The sequence below is a fragment of the Cupressus sempervirens genome, chromosome 7 (assembly GCF_028749045.1).
Source record: "Cupressus sempervirens isolate cs-2001-9-10 chromosome 7, ASM2874904v1, whole genome shotgun sequence".
Taxonomy (NCBI): domain Eukaryota; kingdom Viridiplantae; phylum Streptophyta; class Pinopsida; order Cupressales; family Cupressaceae; genus Cupressus; species Cupressus sempervirens.
Genome location: NC_143124.1, coordinates 782,845,922 through 782,854,536, shown reverse-complemented (window position 1 = coordinate 782,854,536; position 8,615 = coordinate 782,845,922).

The following is an 8,615-nucleotide window of genomic DNA, read 5'->3' as shown; positions in this document are numbered from 1 at the left end:
CATTGACTTGCTTGAAGGATCCTCAAGAGTGGCCTATTGGTGGCTTTGATGAATATTGCACTCTTCTTTCTCATGTGTTGGAGGATAGGCTTTGTAGCTCCCTTAGTACGAGGGATATTTTGTCTTGGAGTCCTAGTTCAAAAGGAAAATTCTCTGTGGCTTAGGGCTATGCTATACTTGACTGTAACTTGCATGGTCTAGCTGAACTACATTGCTAGAAGAAGGTTTGGAATAATTTTTCCTAGCCCAAATGTAATTTTTTCTTATGGCTGTTAGCTTAGAGAAAATGTCTCACTTGAGAGAATCTTCACAAAAGAGGCTTCCAGGGACTTTTTGTTTATGTCGTATGCATGCATAATGAAGAATGTATCTCTCACTTTTTTTTTCTTTACCCTTTTTTTGAGTCAAATATGGCATAGATGGTGGGAGGCTTGGAGTCATGGTTGTATCCATGCCACTTCTCTCATTGACTTTTGGGAAAGCTTATGCAAACCTTTAGTGAAGACTTCTTTCTTGCAGGTTGCCTAGATGGTTGGGTTGATTTTTATTCTTTGGAACCTTTGGTTACAATTAATCGCAAAATGTTTTGTGACTCCAAGTTAGATAGCCTTCAGTTGTGGAGGAAGATTCTTAGTAGGCTTTAGGAGACTATTTTTGCAAAATGTGATATGAAAGTATTGATCTTGGTGATCAAGCTGTTGTGAGGAATTTGAACCTGGATGGTAATAATCAGGGATACACTCTTGCAGAAAGGAATTGTTATGGTAAGCAATATGTATGTAGGGTTGGGAGGTGGGCTCCTCCCCTGGTTGGAATCTTGAAGATTAATATAGATTGCTCTTCTCGAGGGAATCCTGGTCATGTTGGTATTGGTGCTATAGGTAGAAGTAATGATGGTGGGGCAATTTTTCTTTTCTCTATTAATAAGGGTCAACACTCTAATAATTTTATGGAGGCCCTTGCTATTAATACTATTGTTGAGAGAGGATGCTCTTGAGGCTGGAAAAAGATCATATGTGATTCTGACTCTCAAATTGTTGTTGATATGTTGAATAACTAGAGTTTGGAGAATGTTAGTTGGAAATTAGCCTCTTTGGCTAGAAAAATTTTAAGTCTATGTAGTTCTTGGATTCTATCTCCTTTCATCACATCCCTTGTGAATGGAACAGCGTGGCAAATTTCTTGGTGAAGTGGTTTTCAAAGAATGTAGATAGTTGGGATATTAGTAGAAGTGATGAGTTATCTTTTGAATATAGTGAGATTTTTGATCAGTTGTTATTGGGAGATAGGAATATGTAGTGTTGTTGTGGGCCTTTGGCCCTTGCTCTATAATTTGGATTTGTTTGAATAAATTTTTAATCCTTTTATATAATATATATATATATATATATAATTCATGTACATAAATTTAATATTAACAATAATTTCAACTTACAAAAATAGATTAAATATGAAAAAAAAAAAAAAAAAAAAAACCAAAACAAAACAAAACAAAACAAAAAAGCTAAAAGTTATTATTTTTAAATCTTTAAATTTCAAATGTACTTCAGTAAACTTTAATAAAATTTAGACCTAATATTTGTCACAAATAGTCCCTTATAACATCAAATTAAATCAACCTATCATATGATATAAGATGAAAACTTTAAATAATATATTTAATTTTAAATAAAAATATAAACTTTAGAAATATTTGTATTCTTTTTGTATACTTTCTTTAAAATTCTTTCTATTCTTATTAACATTCTATTCTATACTCATCACCGAATCTGAATAATGAAAATTTTTGGTGGATCTATGAAGAATTAGAATTTTTTGAATTGTGTGAAGCTTTTATTTGTACATAGAAAGATCCAACAAGAAAAAGGCAAGTAGGATGGTTTGCAACTCTAGTTGCTCCTATTGTAGTAGATTTTTAGGCATGAATAACATTATAAGTGATCATGACATGCATTTCTCCAGCAAGTGGAGGCCTCATGTTTTCCTACAATGTTCAAATTTTGAGAAATTTTTCAAATATTTTGAAATTTTAATTTTGTATTATTTTTTCCTCTAGTTTTTCCTAAAATTGAAAGTAATTTTTTCATTGACTATTGTGTTCACATTGTGTAAGCTTGAACCTTAATTTCCTTTGATCTAATGGAAATAATGACTATGGCTAGTGAACTTAGTATTGGAATTAACAATGTGAAAGTAAAATCTAAGAGGGAGGTGGGGGGTGAATCAACAATTCAAAAATTTAACCATAAAAACATTCACCACATATCCATCTCACATTTTGTCATGTAAATTGAAATAGATAGCTACACATGTTCATCCATCACATGAAATAAATAACACATGACACAATAAGTTTGTTACCTAGAAACTCTCCAGTGAGAAGGTAAAATTGGAGTAGGGATGACACCCACAAATATTTACTATTACAAATGTAAAGTGTAGCCAATGAAGGTTACAATAAGGTTGACCATAAACCATGATCTACCCTATGAAGGTTTTCCCTATTAAAGACTTACAAAGACTATTAGGTCTCACCTTGTTAAAGGATTTAAAAGCCTTGCTAGAAGTATGCCTTGTTAGAGGACTTAAACATACAATAGAAAAAGAATATGGTTAAGATATTTGCACAAAATTCTATTAGGACTTGGAACCTGTCAAGGCTACTCTGTTAAGAGATTTTCACGCATTCGCCTATTAGAATGTTTCAACATTGATCCTTTGGTTAGCACCTCTCTGCTAGATTGCATATCTTCTCTTTCCTAATGTTTACTTGATCCTCCTGATTAGATGTATCTCTTTTGTCCTTGAAATGCTCTATTATGTTCTCTCTAACTGATTATGCAATTATAGCATGATCATAACCTCCATAGACACCATGAATGCTCTCTCTTCACCTAGCATTCATCCTTCTCTTCTCATCCACACACATAAAATCTTTAGGGTTTTCCTTCCTTAAGAAGACTTAGGTGAGCTAGATTTAGGTAGGGATCAATGATTTTGATTCACCCATTTTGCCACTTAGAACATCCCTTAATATGACTAGTTTCATGTACTGCATAGGGATTTATATTACACCTTCATATATATCTTCTAGAATCATAAAAGAATCCTCAAGTAAGCCCAAAATTGGTTTACATTAGAGTTTTTACTATAAAAAACAATTATGTCCAAAACTATTTGCTCAAAATTTGAAGCCTTTGATGCTTGACATCCATAACATCTTCAATGTTGTAACTCATCTTTTGAATGATTTAGTATACTTTATTTAATTATCTCATGAGTGACTTAGTACTCACTATCTACTTGACACATACTAGTGCTTGGAACTAGCTGTGTATATTAATTGACATGTATTAGATGGCAACTGATGCTCAACATGTTTTAGTGACTCAGTTTGAACTAATTACTCGGCTTTCTCTAAATACTCAACATACATTGTGAATATGGATATGTGTGTTGTCGCTCATTTTTCAAAACTAATCTAATATTAACAATCTCCCCCTTTGACATGAGTGGAAAAAACACATTCTCATGCATGTATATCTTAACTATGAGCATTACTCAAATAATATATATACTTTACTTGATTCCCATAAAAAAATTCAAAACTTCAAAAATTTTCAAAACTGATGACTTTAATAGTCATACCTCTTAAAAATTTGATAACTCCTCTTGATTTGAGTGTCCCTTTCTGTATTTTAATTTTTATAACTCCTTCTAAGTAAATATGTTGTACTATTTTTGTCCCCTCTTTCTATCTCAAGACCTCATTCACAATCCCCTTATCATCTTTATTGGAACCCTTTGCTTTCTCGTTTCCCCTTTTTTGACACTTATGTCATTCAGGTGGTACACTGATAGTGCATTTTTTTAGACTAACTACCAATGTTCCCCTTCAAGATTCATGGCATGCCTTAACCACCAATGTGTTCTGTAAGTCCAGTGGTTGTATAGGGCATTAAAAGGTTGATCTTTTGGTGCAATGACAACTCTATCTTGTAATAACTGGTCTTAGGGACTAGTCAGATATTCAAATATCCTTGATTAATGTTGAGGAGGAGATTGTTGGACTAACCACCAATATTCCACTTTAAGATTTGTGACATGGCTTAAATGCCTCCTATGTTCTATAAGTATAGTGGTTATTTTAAGCATTATTAGGTTGATCTTTTGGTGCAATGCCAACTCTAGCTTGTAACATTTTTGTCTAGAAAGGTTTTATGGACCTCTATGATTATATTTAATGTTGTATCCCAATTGCGACATTCTACCTCTAGATAATTGTACTAAATTTCTAGCTCAACAACAAGGTTAACTAGGCCATCATGAGTGGGAAGATGGGAGTCTTTCTTCATCAAGTTTTTAGCTAAGGCTAGTTCCTTGTGTAACACTTCCAAATGTGGGGTCAACATGGCTTGGATGTTGATCAAGGTAGGATGAATGTTAGTATCTTGTGCTTGGAGTGCTACTAGCTGACCTTGCGTAGAGAGAAGTCTCTAAAGATGAGTTTGGTTTTGACCCGGAGATAGTTTTAATGGTGTACTTGTGGATTGTAGATCTCCTTGTAGCTAGTCAATAGTCCTCTATACTTCTTGTGTGAATAAATTAATATCACAAAGCTTTGTGTATAGTTAAAATATATTCTCTAAAAAAAAATTCACATCTTCCATCTTGGTTGCTAAATCAACTTGTCTTAGTGCAAGGGCACTATATATATTTTCAAGTACTTTTGTCTAAAACATCTTTTTTGACCATTCCAATAGTTTGATGTTTGTATCTAGGTCTTCATCATTTATCTTGTCAACAATATTTACCAGTTGCTTAAGAATAGGTTTCTCTTCATTATGGGTTAGGAAGATAAAGGAATCAAGAAATATATCTTTTATTTTATGAAGAACTTGCATTTTCTTGTGCTCCCTTCTTAAAAACTCTTGGTGTTTCTTCCTATGTAGAGCTTGCTGTAGAATTCTCATATGCTCAATAGCGATTGTTGTAAGATCAAACTTGGGTAGTTCAATGACCTCATCAAGACTTACATCTCTATAAGATATATATTTTTTGATTTGTTGTATGTCTCCTTACTTTGTCTTGATATTTCAATGGTGTGGCTTGAGTGCTCAACCTCTAATGAACTTGACTACTAGTAAGAGTCATAAAAATTGGTAAGGTAACTAGAGTTTGAATAGCAAATTGTTTCTCTATACTAGTAGTCACCTTTAATTCTTTAGGCTTGTCTATTTGGCTATCCTTTTTCTTCTTTTCACCTTGTGTCTGTGGTGTAGGTGTAGGACTTTCTCCCTAGTCTAATTTGGTTCCTTTTCCATCTTCCTCAATTGTAATTAAGACTTGCTTGTGAGAAATGAATGACACTGGAGATAGTACAACTAGTCTTGTGACAACACCTTGTTGGTTAGTACTTGCACTTTGTGTTTCTATAGTTTTTACCTTTTGGGGCACACTTGATATGTCTATTTGCTTCTCCTCTTTTTCTATCATATCTGGCTTTGCAATTTCATCAGTTCTTAGGATTTGTGCATAGATTAGCTACCATGGTGGAACTCTTCAATATCTTCTTCAAATCATCATTTGTCAAGGGGTTGATATTTTGAGATGAATTGTTAGAAACATCCTTGATTTGTAGTGAGTCTTGCTAACTCACTTCGTCTACATGTGGAGGACTAGCACTTGACACTTGTATCTTAGGTACACTTTGATCATCTTGCTACTCCTCCTCACTTGTGGCATCTTCTCCTACTACTTCCTCAATGCCTTCTACATGACCATCCTTGACTAATTCATCATTTGCAGTCTTTGTTTCTTTTTCTATTGACTCAAAGTTGTCCCCAAGTTTTTTTTTTAATTCTCCAATTTGAACTATAATAGACCTATTGGTCTTCCAAGCAACTTTACCAAATAAAGGAACTGTATTTTGCACATAAATTAATATACAAACTAATAAAGAGCCAAAATTTCAAGATGAACTTTTGGTTTTCTTTATGACCTTCAAGGTTTTAGATAGTTGCTAAAGCTACAACTCAGCAAGGTCATAAGAGTGGTCTCTCTTTATTATTTTCTATCCCAAATCTACAGCCATGCATGTTAGACTATTCAATCTGCTAGATTGAAAGAACTTGTGAGCTATCAATCTAATAGAAAAAGAAATAAGCGGTCTAAGATAGAATTTATAGACATGTCAGTAAATAGATTTTTCTTCACATAAATAGATTACAAGATGAATCAAAAATGCCCAAACTTGAAGACAAAATGGAACCAACAGTTCAATCATCTAGCCATGGAATTATGCAAGAATCCTCTAAATTTTGTAGGATACAACTCCCTAAGTAAATATGTAATGAATGAATTTAATAGGTTCTTTTACCTAGAAAGTGAAGGGTACCCCCACTATACTTAGATAAGGGGAAAATCAAATAAACAATAGAAAATTAAATTGAATGTTCAATAAAGTAAACAAAATTCACAACTTTCCTATCAATCACTATTCAAGGAAAGTGTGAAATAGATAGATTATCTAATATTTGCACAATATAAAAACCAAACATCAGAATGAAATCCAACAATTCAATGTAAATTTAATTCTAAAACAATAGAGAAACATCCAAAGCATATAATCTTTGAATATATTGATAGAATCTTTTGATCAATAAATAATCTTGTTCCTCTATAATACTGGGAAAGTAAAATATTTGTATAATAACTAAAGGATAGATTGAAGTTTTCTATATGATATCCATCATAAATTGCCAATTCTATACATTCTACATTCCCCTTATGTGCAACACATACTTTGCCCCCTTTTTAAGAAAAGAAGAACCACTCTCCCTTCCTTCTTTTACCTATTTAACACTTGGTCATTCTCATAATTTTCCATCCCTAGAAAAATAATTGATTCTTCATTATCATCGCTTCTTCTCATATCATCTAAATTTTACACACATTATGCCTATAAAAGTTATAATGAAGATAGCTAGTACATAATTTTAATAAAGTTTTATACCATCACTTAGGTGTGCATTTTGAACATTGTCACTGAGTCACATATATTCCCATTTACATCTCCAAGAGTTTCTCACTTGTCATTTTCTCTATAACACTTGTATTCATTTGAAGGCATGCATTTCTTTGCACATGACACTCATTCAATGATTCTTCATACATTGATTAACAAATCCCCATTTTGTAGCTTATGTAAAGTCTCTGAGACTGACATGAATGAATTCAATTATGTCTTGATACATCCAGTGTCAATATCTTTCTATTATGATGAACTATCTATTTGGCATGATATGGTCTTCGATAACTAAGATAAACCCAAGATTTATCACCAACTTATAACATATCTATTCTCCATAAATGATATGTATATATGCAGTTTGATTTTTCAAATGACTTCTCAATGGCTTTATGGACTAAATTGACCACTTCCTTTATGACAAGAAGAATTAGGATCCTCCACCAAATGATCTTGATGATTCTAAGAATTTATCAAATGTTTGGTGATCCATTGCTAGTCATCCTTTGCATATTCACACCCACACCTTCTCCTAAGAGACCCAAGCTCACCACTTTCTATTTGATAGCTATGCTTTATTTTCACTATTCTTGAGCATCCTTTGAGGGGGTCATCAAGATTCATTGAATGTTTTATAATTCTCATCTACCCATGTGCCATCCTTGAGACCACTATTCATCATCTACACTAATGCCATCACTTACAAAACTTGAGATCACATAATTTATTATCAAGATCTATGTTCCTAGATGTAACCAAAACTCTCCTCATTCTTCTTTCCTTCTTGTTCATGTGAGATGAGACTTAAGTACATGATGTCCATAAGTCTCTACATCACCATTCTCATGGAGTGACATTTCATTATGCTCTAACTATGGGTATTGTGATTGGTAATTCATACATTTAGAATTCCCATTATGTGGAATTGGAAACTTAGTACATTTATCTTGAGCACCCTTTGAGCCACAAATACATTGACATTTTGTTAAACCTTTATCTATTATCCTGAATACTTTGAACATGCCCCTGTAAGAGACATTGTAGATGCCATTTCAAGTCTGAATTCACAAATTATAACCAAACATTGATGGTGTTTATCCATTTGGAGAAATTCAATAAACTCTACTTTTGATGGCTTGTGGTAATTAGAAATGAACACATTTCAACTTGGATTTACCTACCATTACTAACATGGTGTTTTAATGAACATCAAGCGAACTGACTATATATATGAATAGTTATCAAGTATACTCAAGCTCTCTTCTAGAGATATTTTTACCAATGGATCACATGATTTACTCATATCTCTATGAGTGAAATTTGATTAATGATCAGCCAAAGAGGCTCCATGTGGTTTGGAAAGTTGAGTTCTAAAACATATAACCTGGTCAATCACTTGCTAGCTTTGCTATTGGTCTTTGTAGATGCTCTTGATACCATGCTAAGGAGAAGGTATCAACATCATAATAGTCTTGGTATTCAATGGAGATATGAAGATTACATCCTCCATATAAACTAGGCCTAGACTACATGGTGTCACTATGATAAGATGGATTCAGATATTTTGTCCAATAGGAGGCTCAAA